The sequence below is a fragment of the Haemaphysalis longicornis genome, unplaced genomic scaffold (genome assembly GCF_048455015.1).
Source record: "Haemaphysalis longicornis isolate Haplotype H1 unplaced genomic scaffold, Haemaphysalis longicornis Haplotype H1 scaffold_10, whole genome shotgun sequence".
NCBI classification, from domain to species: Eukaryota; Metazoa; Arthropoda; class Arachnida; order Ixodida; family Ixodidae; genus Haemaphysalis; species Haemaphysalis longicornis.
Genome location: NW_027526204.1, coordinates 7,702,113 through 7,717,599, shown reverse-complemented (window position 1 = coordinate 7,717,599; position 15,487 = coordinate 7,702,113).

Below are 15,487 nucleotides of genomic sequence, written 5' to 3'. Positions count from 1 at the left end.
TTTCCTGGGTCGCTGTGTTGTACGCAAACGTGACATACGGGAGGACTTCGTCCCAAGTCTTATGTTCAACATACACGTACATAGACAGCATATCCGCGATCGTCGTGTTCAGGCGTTCCGTAAGTCCGTTCGTTTGGGGGTGGTACGCCGTCGTTCTTCGGTGATGCGTGTTGCTGTAGCGTAAGATTCCTTGCATAAGCTCCGAAGTGAAGGCCGTTCCGCGGTCTATGATTAGGACTTCAGGGGCTCCATGTCGCAGCACAACTTGGTTAATAAAGAACTTGGCGACTTCTTGTGCAGTCCCCCTCGGAAGAGCGGCGGTCTCTGCGTAGCGCGTCATGTAGTCTGTCGCTACGACAATCCACTTGTTCTCGGATCTTGACGTAGGGAACGGCCCGAGAAGGTCCATTCCAATCTGTTGGAAGGGCATCAATGGGACGGGGATCGGCTGCAGAAGTCCGGCGGGTCTCGTCGGTGGCGTTTTTCGTCGCTGACAGTCACGGCAGCTCCGGACGTAGTGGGTGACGTCGGACGTAAGGCGGGGCCAGTAGTACTTCGCCGTGATTTTTCCAATTGTGCGGCCTGTGCCGAGATGTCCGGAAGACGGGTCATCGTGGCACGCTTCCAAAATTTCGTAACAAAGGTTTGCGGGGATGACAAGAAGGTAATTCGTTCTCGTTCCGGGGCTGAAATTCTTCTTCACGAGGAGAGTTTCTCAGGCTGAATGCTGGTAAGCTGCGTTTGAAGGTCCTAGGTACGGCGACGTTGCATCCCTCGAGGTAGTCGATTATGACGCGTAAGTCGGGGTCGGCACGCTGCTGGGCGGCTAGGTCGCTCTCCGTCACGATTCCGAAGAATGCGCTGTCTTCATCAGAGTCTTGTGCTGGTGGGTCGACGGGGCGCGGGACAGGCAGTCGGCGTCGGAGTGTTTCCTGCCGGATTTATAGACGACTGTGACGTCGAACTCCTGCAGGCGCAAGCTCCACCGCCCAAGGCGGCCAGAGGGGTCCTTCAAATTGGCGAGCCAACACAACGCGTGGTGGTCTGTCACAACCTTGAATGGTCTTCCATACACGTATGGGCGAAATTTTTAAATCGCCCATATAATTGCCAGGCACTCTTTCTCAGAGGCAGAGTGCTTTTTCTCCTCCTTCGACAGACCACGGCTGGCATAGGCAATTACCTTTTCGCACCCGCTTTGTTTTTGGACGAGGACGGCACCCAAGCCTATATCACTGGCGTCCGTGTGTATTTCCGTTTCGGCGTTTTCGTCGAAATGAGCGAGGACGGGCGGGCTTTGCAGGCGTTTTTGCAGCTCGCCGAATGCTTTTTCTTGGTCGTTTTCCCAGGTGAAAGAGTGCTATCCTTCGTCAAGCGCGTCAGCGGCTCTGCAATGCGTGCGAAGTTTGCGACGAAGCGCCGGTAGTATGCGCAAAGTCCGAGAAATCTTCGCACGTCCTTCTTGTCTTTCGGCCTTGGGAAGTTCGCAACGGCTGAAGTTTTTGGTGGGTCAGGTAGGACTCCCGATGTGTTGACGACGTGGCCCAAGAACTTGAGTTCCTTGTACGCGAAACGGCACTTTTCAGGCTTTAGCGTTAACCTCGACGTACGAATGGCCTCGAGTACAGACTCCAACCTTGCGAGGTGTTCGTCGAAAGTCCGGGCGAATACGACAACGTCGTCGAGGTATACGAGGCAAGTGTGCCACTTCAGGCCAGCTAGCACAGTGTCCATGACTCTTTGAAACGTTGCTGGCGCCGTGCAAAGCCCGAAAGGCATCACCTTGAACTCGTATATATCATCCGGGGTTATAAATGCAGTCTTCTCTGGGTCTCTCTCGTCCACTTCAATTTTCCAGTAGCCGGTCTTGAGATCCATCGATGAGAAGTACTTCGCATGGCAGAGGTGGTCGAGGGTGTCGTCGATTCGTGGCAGGGGGTACACGTCCTTTTTGGTGATTTTGTTCAGTCGCCGGTAGTCAACGCAGAACCTTAATGTGCCCTCTTTTTTCTTCACGAGTACGACCGGCGCAACCCACGAACTTTTCGATGGCTGTATTATGTCGTCGCTGAGCATGTGGTCGACTTGAGTCCGGATGGCTTCCCGCTCGTTGGAAGAGACGCGGTACAGTGCCTGTCGGGTAGGTCGGGCTCCATCTTCGGTTATAATTCGGTGCTTCGCTAGGGGTGTCTGACGTAATTTTGAGTTTGCCGAAAAACACTCGCTGTAGCGACGGAGCAAATCCAGTAATCTGTCCCGATTTTCTTGCGGCAGCGTCGGGTTTACGTCGAAAGGTTGCGGCGGCTTGGAAGCATCTGCGCGTGCGCATTCAAAGTTAGCGACCGCGATCACTTAACTTGCTTCTTGCGTTTCTTCGAGGGATGCAATTGCGTCGAGGGAGAAACCACGAAGTCCGAGTCTCTTGTATGGGCAGCGACGGTAGATATGACCGGCCTCTCCGCAGTGGTAGTACAGAGGACGATTATACGGTGTTCGCCATACGTCAGTCTTCCTCGGCGTCTGGGTTCGTGCTACAGGGGGTCGGGCGGGCGACAGTGGTCGGGGGTAGGGCGGGGCCTCTTGACGCCGTGCCTCTTCACGACGTGTTGGAGCAGGGCGGGGTCGATGAACAGCCGCGGAGTACGTCATAGCTTGGGGCTCGCAGTGTACTTCGGGTGCCACAGAAGTTCCCAAAGCGTTTTGAACTTCTTCCCGGTTCACGTCAGTTATGCAAGCGACTTGGGGTTGCGGCGTCGTCGGGAAAAGTTTCCGCAGCTCCTCTCTCACTACTGCGCGGATGGTCTCACGTAGGCTCTCAGCCGGAATCCGCATGTTGTCGACGTAGTTCGCACTGGTCGCGCCAACAAAGTTCCGGTCATACTATACTGCCTAGCACGCATTTCGAGAGCCTTCTCAATCGTGCTGGCTTCGGTCACAAATTCAGCGATGGTTTTGGGCGGGTTGCGGACAAGTCCAGCAAACAGCTCCTCCTTCACACCGCGCATCAAGAAGCGTAAGTTCTTCTTTTCTTCCGTCATTTCGGGGTCCGCGCGGCGAAATAGTTGCTTCATCTCCTCAACGAATATCATTTCTCCTTCGTTGGGGTGTTGTGCGCGGGTTTCCAACAAAAGGGCGGCTCGCTCTTTCCGCACGATGGTGGCGAATGTTTTGAGGAACTTCCTCTTAAAGAGAGCCCAGTCGGTTAGGGAGCTTTCATGGTTTTCAAACCACGTTCGGGCCGTATCTTCTAAATAGAAGAAAACATGGCGGAAAGTCTCTTCGTCATCCCACCTGTTGAAGATGCGGACGCGCTCCACTTTCTCCAACCAGTCCTCAGGGTCTTCTCCGTGGGATCCACGGAACGATGGTGGTTCCCGGGGCTGTTGAAGAACGAGGGCAGAATTGGTAGAGCTGGTCATGGTGCCTGCGTTGATCATGGTGGGGGTGACGACGTCTTCTTTCTTCACTTTATCCGGAAGCAGTCCAAACTCCTGCTCAACACCTTGATATCGGCGGCTGGCATGAGTGGCACTTGCTTGTCGGCTTAACGAGGGCGTAGGGTGCATGTACCCCTTACCTCCACCAGATGTCACGAAGCCAAGGACTACGCAGTTATTTTGGAAAAGAAACAAGTTTATTGGAGCGAACTAGTGCTCCCCTAACAACTCAAAAGAATACAGAGGCGGCGAAGCAGCGGTCAACAAAGTGACGTGCGTCGGCGAGCGTAGAAGAATCGAATAGCCCGGCGTCTGCTCTGCAGGCTTTTTATCTTTCGGCGCGCGTGGTTCTCGAACCGTCGATTCGCATCGAGAACATTGTAGATCCAAGAAGATTATTCCGGGCTGTTCACGTTAGATCGGGATGCTCTCCCTATCAGAACAGATAACACATGCGTCACAGAAAGAAAAAAATTCCCCCGCACCTCCTCGAAGGGAATCGTGCAGAAATGCGAATGCATTGGGTGCACCGATGAGTGTGTTGCGAGTAATGGCGTAATTAATGACGAGAGTGTGAACGTAAGCATTTATTCATCAGCACCTGTTTGTGTTATCGTTGTACCTGACGGCCACAATCACTGCCTTGTGATCACTAAAGTGCACGGTCAAAGGGTCTTTGAGAAGCATACGCGCGTCACAGTTTCGCGTAAAGAATAGATCAATGCAACTCCCGTGAATGGTAGTGGGGCACGTGTCGAAGCCGGCAGAGAGACAATGCATAGAGTGCCCGGTCTGCATGTACTCGACTAGCCACTCGCCACTCTTCTTGCGCACGTCAACGTTCAAGTCGCCAACCAAGACTATGGGGGTCAGAGGGTTTGGAGCGCACGCGCACACTTTCCATAGCCGCGTCCAGCTGCGCGGCAATGGAGGAGCGCGGAGAGATAACACCTGCGGGCGCACGCCGACGGAGCACGACAACCCCCGACTAAGAAATGCATTTGCATTTACGACGACGACGGCGACGAAGGCAGAACTACGAGGCGCGCGCTCACGTGCGCTCGCGCTAGAGGAATTCAGGCGCACGCCGGCCAACGGAGCAAGACAACCCCCGGCTAATAAATGCATTCGCATTTAAAAATGGAACACGCGCTTCCCTTGGCACAGATAACACAGACCAGCGCAGCCGGGCGGTAAAAGCAAAACACAAATAAACAAACCCAATGCATGGTTCACTGCAATATCATCTTCTTCACCTTAATGACGTGGCTCGAACTCACAGAGAGGAGGGGGATTTGCCATGGCTTGTAAGTGGCAGCTAATTTGTTAAGTACGTAAATAAGAAATATGGGAGTAATAACAATAATAATAACCCGATTTACATCGTAAGCACGAGGAAGACGAGATAAAACGATAGTATCATCTCTCAGTTTCATTTCGTTCACTTCGGTTGGCCTTATCGTAGACGTGTGGCGGCAGATCATTCGCCGTTCTCCTCATTCCTCTCTAAACGCATAAGCCAGCTCTCAAAAGCAAAAAAAAAAGATGAAAACACCCACAAAACAGCTCGAACATTCACACCAAAAGTGAAATCCCATTGGGCAAATGAACTTGGCTCATTTTGATCCGTGCCACACCAGGGTCTGGCTCAGTTTTCATACGAAGTAAGATCTGCGTACACTTTTGCAGGGCATTGTCTCAACTGTTTTCTTGCCAAATTTTTTCTACGAAAAAGTTGCCGGGATTTTTTTGGCAGTGCAGTTTTATCTTACTTAGTTTTGGTTTGTTGAATATGTTCATTTCGAAAAAAAAACGTCCTATTTGGTGGTCAGCGTGGGATTTAAAAAAAAAAAAAGCAGGCCAGGTTTGTTTGCTCCGTTCACACTCAAGCCAGTGCCGTAGTACACTGGCTTCGTGCTCGGCACCCCCTTTACCCTGTTCGTCTGCAGTGGGTGCTTGGGTCCTCTCGGACAGCAGCAACTTATCGCTTGTTTCGCAAGGGCGGCGGTTTCAGCGGCTCGCGTCTCATATGGTTTGGTGGGGAAGAAAACGTTTTGTCTTTAAAAATTCAACAAATACCTCCGTCCTAGCGCGCCGTGGTGTCGGCGGATACTGTCGCCCATGCCTGGTGTTTGTGGCTCAACCGTTTCCTTCCCTGAGCCGAACTCACAGCGTGTTTTGCACTAGTTTCCGTGGAAATGCTGCTTTTGCGTTTGTCGGTAAGAATTCTGCTTGCCGCAGAGAAACCCGCTGTAGGGTTTCTTTACGGAATGCCTTCCAACGTCCGGCTCGCGCACGTGTGCAGAGTCCGCCGAACAAACCAAGGCGACGCAAAGGCTTGGTGCCGGATGGCGACGAGCGGAGTGGCGCGAGGGGATGCTTGACCCCACCGCCTGGCGCCTCTAACGATTGTTCCGCCCGCTTAGGGAAAGCTACCGTGGGAGTACAAAAGCCCTGTTCCACAGTAGGCGCGGCATGCGGCTAAAAGGAGGAAAATATTCCACGTTTTGATTAGCTCCTGAAACCACTGTCAGTCGGGGACAAAAGTTAGGGACATTTAGCGAATTTCTTGCAGCGAGCAGGCTTGTTGTGGCCTCGCGCATCCCCTCCTAGGGAATTCCCTATAAGAAGCTGAGTGTCGGCGTCTAGCAGCAGACAACGCAAAAAACGGCTGGAACTGGCGCTTCCTTTCAGTTTTGACGGGTGTCTTGCTTGAAGATATTTTTTTTTATGAATGCGGAGCGTGCCTGCCTGACCGTTTCCATGGTATCGCCCCGAGTTTGTCCTGCGCTTGTTTCTTTATTCTTAAAAACTTCAACATTTTTTTCTCCTCTGTGTGGCCCTAATATTACTGCTGCGCCGCACCAACCAATCATCAGACTTGGAGGACGTCTTCTTCACTATTTCTCTGACACAGAATTACCTCTGCGTTTAAGTTCCTTGCTTCTTTCAAGAACGATGAGAAAATAAAAAAAATTCCGTGCAAAGCGGCGAGATTTCCTAGAAGCGCGCGCGTGTACCGTCGGAGAGAACGGTAATCGCAACAGCACTTTTACTTGTGCAGTGTGCCACTTTTAAACTAAAAAAACACGTAGGATGAGATACTGCCCCTTCATTAGTTTCCAGATCTGGTAATTTCAAAATGCACATTTATTGGCGATAGATAGTAGCGTAGCTTATTTAGTGGCTCTAAGTCTAAACAAATTTCTGTTATTGCAAGATATTTGATTGCTACAACACTTGCCCTTTGTAGGAACCGATGTAGAGCAAGCGTTAGATGTCTGCCAACTTACAGGCTTCAAGAGCAGATGTGAAGGCCAATATTAAAACATGCAAAATTTTTAGAACCTGTTGTTGTAAGTGAACCTGCAGTGTAGCATCTCAATCTTTAATCATGTGCTCTTGTGAAGACTTTTAAAATGTTCCTCGGGAAAATGAATTACAACTTTTCAGCTTGAGAGGTACAAGTTGAAATGGTTGTGAATGTTGGCTGCCTGGCAGTTCGTTGTTTAAACTGCAGCCTAAATACCAGATAAGAGACCAGAGGACGATGACGTGCAAGTTCTCGTGTAGTGTCCTCCACATTATTTCCACGTTCTTGCACTATTTCTACTATTTCCATGTCCCTGCACTATGTAAAAGGAATATACCAAATGAAGGAGACAGTTTTTTAGTTTTATTTATTCCCAGCTCCACAGCCATACAAGATGACAGATATCAGAGGTGCCCAACACAAACGTTGTAGGTGCATTCAGATGCTCGTTGCCACCTCTGTCAATGAAAAGTAGAAAAGAAATACTATTTTGAAAACTGGTCAAGCACTACATTAGGGGCCTCCCATTCTAAATTCAAATGACCAAATAGCTTAAACACAGTATACTATTATTGTGTTCCTTGCGTGTACGTTTCGTAGTATGCGTGTGGACACTGACATTTCCCCTGCATTTTTTTCTTTGTTAGATGCAAAGCATCTCTTGCTCGGGGATATTTACGGCGTCCGTCCGTTGTCCGTACCTCTCCCCCTACACTATAAAAAAAGAAATAGTTAGCGGCGCCCGGTTTTGATCCGACGACTCTGTGGCCGCAACGGGAAGTACGCGGCGCTCTTTGCACTTTTTTTTCTTTACTGCATGGAAAACTGCCCTTAATACAGCCCACAAAAGTTATGAGTCATCCAAGAAGATGCACATCACTGCAGCTAAAATAAGCCGTCCATTAAAACTCTGTCAATCAGACGCACGCGTCCAACAGATGCAGCCATTCTGGTGGGTCACTTTGCGCCGCATAAATGCTCCGCACCAACGCAGCTTGCTCCAGAAAAATGGACTTCGTTGGGCGAGGGGGTTCCGCGTGCCTGTCCGTCATGCGGCACTTCCACAAGCTATACAATCCAATCACAACAAATATATCATAGGGCACTCCAGTAACATCTCTAAAAGGCAAGAACCGAATTGTATGAGGGGTAATGTCCATGTCCTTTTTAAGAGTTCGTTGCAACACATCCCAGAAAAACACCGCATCCCGGCACAAAACAAAACAATGATCAATGGTTTCAGGTTCCCACTGCGCTACAAAACCGAGACAGGAGCAAGTGCTACGAACGCGCCTTATGTCATTGACTCATTCAAACTACGTCAAGAAGCTACTGATAAAACGAAGGCACGCGAAGCTGAACGTCAACGGAAACGACGAACTGAAAACTTTAGAGGAGGATGTTAGCGTCTTTTGCTCTGGGGAATGTCCCGCATCCGTGCCCCGTCCGCAGCGCCTCTGATGATGATTGTGGCAGGATGCCCCTAGGAACTGGCAAACCATAGAAACCGGCGAGATAGCTTCGCGTCCAACCATCATCGTCATCTTCCCGTAGGGGTACCGCTGAAGACGAAGAAGGAGAATAAGACAAAACTGCGAAGAGGAGGGCGTGTACGTTGCTCTCGCATCGTCCGCAGCGCTTCTGATGATGATTTTGGCAGGATGCCCCTAGAGACTGGCCAACGAAAAATCCATCACGAGATAGCTTCGTGTTCAACCACCGTCGTCATCTTCCTGTAGGGGAACCGCTGAAGAAGGACGAGACGAAGACAAAGCTGCGAAGACGAGGGCGTGTACGTTGCTCTCAGCCGGTGCACCAACGTCAACAACCTTTACCTCACCAACGCTGACGGAGACTACCGATTCTACCACTAACACAAAGACGACAACATCGACAAGAACATGATGGACGAGTTTCGGCGCCTTGAGCACCACCGCCTACTCACCGTAACACAACAGTACTTACGTGCCTTTGCCACCGGTGTGGACCCGGACGTGGAATTCCCTCTGGCGCTACTAAACACCACATCACTCAACATAACGGCAACACGCCAGCTGCGCGATAAGCGCACATGCGCGTCTCCTCTCTCATCTCCTCCTCTCCACTCCAATCTGCTCTATATAATAAACCCGGTACGCGCGCCGCTTCCTCAGTTGCTGCTTCGGTTGAGACACGCTGCACCGTCCGACGAGTTGAATGGACGCCAACAATTCTGCTTTGCATCACCACATAGTTCCCTTCGGGAGATGGTGTAATTTTTTTCTTGTACACGCTTGGTAGTATTCTCTGATGCTATTATTCTTCGTTCAATCTGCTCAGGTACCACACTCCTCATATACTCGTGGGACCATAAGGGTATCTTGAATAAATAAACATAGAACACCAAATAGATGGAACTACTTCTACAAATTAACGTTCCTGTAGCAGTTAAAAATTTATAAAATAAATAACAAAATGGCGCATTTCCATGAAAACCCCTAATACAAATAAAAACATGGCCAACTCCAGATTTTCTCAAAATTTTTGTATACCAGTGTCTTTAAACAAGGTAATAAAACTGCAAACACCTTGCATACAATTTTGTTTGCATGTAAATTGCAGGCAGTAGTGGTCCGACAGATTGGTTTTGGAGGGGGCGAATAAAAAACAGCTCCCCTCTTTGCACCACTTTTTCGGAGGAGGTGATAACCATGCCGGCATGCGCGCGTATGCGGAGTAACCCGCTTGCGCACAATCACTTAGCGGCACAGTGGTTCTTGGCCCCCCTTAGGCGGTACAACGGCTGGCTCGAGCCCGCATATGTGACGGCCACAACACGTTTGCGACCTCGCACAAGGGGGATTCGTTAAAAAAGAAAAAGTAAAAAGCTGAGGACCTACTTTGGGGGTGGGGGGGGGGGTGGCGATCGCCCCTTTCTCCCTCCACTGGGACCGCCACTGATTGCAGGCAGCTTAACTTAGGTGTCGCAGAAGATGTTGTGCAACGATGACTTACTTGCTCGTCTCTATTTTTCTGAGTTTCCCCTCTACAAACAAGTCATATCCTACAGTCGCCATGAGGTTGGTCGACATGTTAACACATTGGAAAAGAGATAGCTATTGCATAGTGTTTTTTTCTAACACTATTTTAAAGGTCTTAGTCTCACTCCTGTGACAACTAAGGCTGCAGGCTGTAGAGCAGTCCTATGTGGGCAGCAAGTTTTATGGTGGTCCTAAATGGCAAAGGCTCAGCAAAACAAAACCCTTTCTGATGTAAGGGTAATCCTCTGCCAGGTGAGTGAAAGGGTAGAGATTGCTTCAACTTTGCATGATAATGCCTTAATCACGGCTAAGTTCAGTTAGGTGTACTCAACATTTCAGAGAAGAGCAGAGCAAAAAATGTTTTGAAGAACGACTTACAAATACTGATGGCCAAAAATGGGCGGCCAGAATGTTACGGCCTCTCTTAACTCCAAACTCAAAACGTCAGCTTAAACAACTAAAAAATAACTTAAGGAGTAGCACCAGTATTAAACGTTCATAACATGATTAGGCTCTACTTAAAAGAGTACTGAAACGAAATATCAAAGCTGAGATAACTATGCAAAAAGTTTCTTGGTATATGAAGATTTTATAGAAACCTTTCAGTATAAGATAATTTAAATCAAATGTAACCTTTGCATGCATCAAAAAGCTCAGAATAAATACCCTTTTGACACTGGCATAAGCAAGACGCGTGGGCTGACGCACCACGCGGTTGCCCCAAACTGTCGACATCAGGGCTCCAGTGACTTAACCAACACACCGGCTGCTGATGGTGCACGCTTTACTGCCTTGTGTATCATGTCACAGTTTTCGGACTGATATCGTGTGGCCCAGGCGCGTGCAACCACGGCCAGCCTGGTCGTGTTGGCTCACTCTAGCGCACGCGTCCAGTCTGACCATGATGCAACGAAAACAGTGAAATCAACAGCGCCATTCTCTCATGGCGGCCGCCTTGGTGTAGAAGTCGAAACTGACGTGAATAAACAAGGCTCAAAATAATTATTTATTTGCCTGCGGTCGACCATCTAATGTTCCATTGTATGATTCCTGTGCAGGTAGGCAGCCATAGAAATGGGAAAAATGTAACACGAAAATTTCATACCAGTGCTTTTTAAAATATTTACATAGACACGTGAACTTAATGCTGATGGCCCTTTCTGCCAGTTGTTGCCCCCATCTGTACCATTCCTCAGCAGAGCATGAAAGACTGGTACAGTAAAGTGTCACATTTAGATTTGAAACGTTTGCAAGCTTAGTGATTCACACCGAACTTTTTGTGATCTTTCTCGACAACGATTTAACCTATAACCACTCCTCACTGGCTTGGCTCACGCACACACTGTACTTGGCACAGTTTTATTTACTAAAGTGAAGCTTCCAGTCTCTTCCTGATGTATCAGTAGTCAACACAAAATGCGCTGCAGGAAAGCCAACTTTTTCTGATGATGGCGGTCATGGGTGAAGTGAAAAAACATTAAAACGCTTCCCATGATCTGAACTGAACCTAGGTCCCTCATGTTATGAAGCTGACGTCTATCCCATTGCGCCATTCCAGCACAGTCGAAGCAATTTGTATTTGCATGGACGTGGAAATTACACAGAAAATGCACACCTCTATCTAACGACAATGGTTGTACACTACGGAAGGTCATGGATTGCCTGCATCAGTAAAGCTCTAGACAGCACAACTGCAGTGCAGCAGACCGTCCCGATAAGAAACAGGTGCTCAGTACTTGGCTGGTTAATTTGGTGTTGGACTTGGTTTTGGAAAGCTTCATATCCCCCGTTTTTGTCGTTCCAACAGATTGGCAGTTGATTTTTTATTAAGTCTTCTCGTCAGTAACTGGGTCACAGCTACATATTTGGTTGTCATACTACCAGGGTTGTCTGCGAGCAGACGCAGTATGTCTGCTGCTAATTTCGAGTGTACCACAAAAAGACCCACTTCTGGAGGCAGTCACCTGCTTTCCATGGGTACCCAGAAAGGTGACCATGGAGCCAAGGTGGCCAATGTCAACATGAGAGAGACGGGTGTGCAGCGGGTGATTGGTGAAAATGAGCCCGGGCCGAACACCTCGACGGACACCAACTAGACTTTCAGACGAGAGAAATTTCGGCTTCAACATTGGACTGTGAACTGTTTCTTTGTATGAGAGAGGTTATAAAACCCCGATATAAAACCCCCGAACATAGGATGAAAATACGAGGCACATTAAACATGCGTAGTCTCTCGATGTCGGAGTATCGTCAAGGTGTCGAGAGAGACGAACGGGCCGCACGAGAGGACGGAGGGGAAGCTCATTCCCGTCTGACATCCTGAGCTGTTGCTATGGGCAAAGCCAGCAGGACAAGCGACACTGTGCCGCCGAGGAAGCTACAAGGCGCATCCCTGGAAATAACAGGCTTCTTTACAAAATTTTCTTAGGTAAGCACTGACCCGCTGACGCTTGCCCCCGTTTTTTATCTACATATACTGAAGTCCAGTGCGTCACGATACTGCAATTTGCGAGGTCTGAATCGTTGGCGCTTTGAATTGCAGACCGTTAAACCTTGAACTCTTAGGGTGCTTGAGGGTAGTAACACACGGAATTAGGCGTATCAGATCTCCCATTTACATAGCATTGTGTTTCCTTCCTTCATAACTAGTATTCAGAGGTTTTGTTTGGAGAAAAATATGGAAGCGCAAGAGGTTTGCAATGGAGATCTGAACTCTCGAGTGCCTACATGCACTTCTGTTTCTGCCGACTTAGATTGCGCAAAACTTGTGGAATGCTCCGGAAATATGCCTTAACATTAGCAGAGGGAATCTATAGTTAATGTGCAGTACGCGTATTTATTTCTGTAAATTTTTTAATTACTGCGGTTATTTTTTTAGTTTTGCAATATTCGCGCAGGGATCTTTAACATGCGCCGAAATCTCGATCACACGAGTATTTTCGCTTCTCGCCTCCGTCACAAAAGCGGAGAGAGAGAGAGAGAGAGATAGCAACTTTTATTTAGCGTATTTATGCGTGAGAGTGGCTTCTCAGTCCAGAAGTCCAAACGCTGTCTTCGCACGTTCAGCCCTCTCCGTCAGCATGACCTGGTCGGCGAGGTGTGCGCTGGACAGCGCAGCCTCCCACTGCTCGAGGTTTGGGCTAGAGAAAGGGGGTGGAATGTCTAGGTTTTGATTGCATTCCCAAATTATGTGATACAGGGAGCCTGTTTGTCCGCAGAACTTGCAATGCGGTGAATGCTGGTTAGGGTATTGCTTATGAAGTTTAACCGGATGAGGGAACGTGTTGGTTTGCAGCAGTCGAAGCGTGGGACCTTAATGTTTACTTAACTGGGGGTGTGGGGGTGAATAGATCCTTCTTTCGAGCCTGTAGGGCTTGGTAATGTCTCGGTAGGAAACAAAGGGGGTGGGGTCAGGCTCTCCTCCCGTGGCCTGGTTGGCGAGTGCGCAGGCCGCCACCGTAGCATGGTCCGATACTGGGTGAATGTCAGTTCCGAGGGAGGCACAAGGCAAGCCACTTCCTGCTTGATTAGCTCGCTTAGACCCGCTACCGATGCCTTGCGGCGTGGTTAAGAAAAGCCGTGCTATGTCTGTACTGCCAGTTCCTCGCGGGTGATAGAACCTATCTAAGAGCGAGATCGGATTCGTCCATCAAGGCGCGGCTATCCCCCTAGATTGGCTGCCGACAGAGGGACTGAAGGTCGTCGAGGCGCTTCCACGCGTGACAATCTGGTTAATGCTGGTGCGCTTTCGTGCGGCCAGCGCGTTAAATGCCAAGGGGGAAATTCCTTTGTGGACATGGCGAACTCGGCTTTCCTCCGTCATGTCTTTATTCGCACGGCGGCATAATGCAATAACGTCCTCAACGTAGGATGTGAGGACTCACCAGGTCGTTGCACGCGCTCGTCCAATTCCTTCTTGGCGGCTGCTGCACGCGTAGAGGACGTGCCGGAGACTCGGCGCAGCTCAGATATGAAGCGCTGCCAGTCAGTCAAGCCGTGCTCATTGTTCTAGAACCATGTCTCCGCTATGGGCACGGCTTCACCGGCGGAATGCGGTTCACAAACCCGTTTCTCTACCTTGTGCAGTTCTGCCTCTGCCTGCCGTCTCCCGCCAGCAATGACGATACCGGCAGGTGCAGGGTTGGTGAAACCGCATCGAATTTCGGCAGTACCGATTCACACATGCCGAGCCTGCCGCTGACTGGAGCCTTTTCCTGGCATCAGGCAAAGGTGACATCGGCGCATCCCGGTGCGCACATTCGGCTGAGAGCGGCCCCCCTCAGCGAGGCTATAAAGACCCCCACCAAGAGCCTGGCCGCCACTGGGCACGGCTTCACCGGCGGAATGCGGTTCACGAACCCGTTTCTCTAAGTTGTGCAGTTGAGCACGGACTACGGTAGATGCTTCCGCTCAAGCGACCGTTTTTTGCTGGTGTTGCCGTGCCCTCGGCTGTGTGTCATGATGTCAAACAGCGCTGAGTTCCTTGGAAAACTGTTATTTTTGGGAGGGGATATTGAAACCAACCCAGGCCCTCAATTTGAAGAAATAATCAACCAGTTGAAGGATATTGCAACGGACATTAAAGAAATAAAAGAGAAACGTTTGGTAGACATAGATAACAAACTTGACGTTTGAGGGAGAACTGGAGCATTGCAAGACGCAACTTAATTCCAAGAGCACGGTAATCCAAACGCTGGAAAAAAGAATAGATGACCTCGAAAACAGGAGCCGAAGATCGAATCTAATCATGTACGGACTGCCCGAAACAGAAGATGAGACATGTGAAACGCTCGAAGAATCAGTAAAAAAGGTCGTTTTTCAGGGTAAGCTTAAGCTACAGCCAATTGCGATCGAACGCATCCACAGGCTAGGCAGGCCCGCTCCTAACAAAATCAGGCCAGTTATATTCAAGCTTCTAGACTCGCGACAGAAGGCAGCCATACTAAAGAATGGTAAGAATCTTAAAGACACCGATTACGCAATTGGTGAAGATTTCTGTCGTAAAACTCGGGAAACCCAAAAAAAAAGCTTTGGGAAAGTGCGAAGCAAAATCGAGAGAAAAAGGAAAAGGTTGCCTTATCTTTCGATAAACTGTTCATAAATGATCGCCCTTTTGTTTGGGATGAGGAGAAAGAAGAAAGGGTGCCATTAAACAAACCAAAAAACGACCAAGTGCCAAGTCGCCCGAACACTCCGAGTGCAGCGCAAAGGAAAAAATAACACTACTCAACGTGAACGCTAGAAGTGTTCTTAATAAAGTGCAACCGCTCGAGGACATGTTACTGCTTTATGAATCGCTACAATGCCACATTGTAGCGATTACGGAAACCTGGTTGTCACCAAATGTTCTTGATCATGAATTTGCTCCCCCGAACTAAGCTGTTATCCGAAAAGACAGACCATCTCGTGGCGGAGGCATGGCATTGCTAATCCGACGTTCAATTTCTTATACTTTAATGCCCCACGTTCCGGAAACTGAAGCGGTGTTCTGTAAGATATTGTGCAATGGGTGAAGCTTGGTGATAGGTTGCGTTTATCGGAGCCCATCTTGTGGTGCCGAGTGTTTAGTTGCCATTCATGATTTTCTTCAACAGCATGTTCGTAGATCTGCAGTCATGCTGATGGGTGATTTTAATCTTCCAGACATAAACTGGACAAACATGCGTCACACCTCATCCAGTTCAGAGGCTTTAATCGATCTGATGCTAAATTTCAAC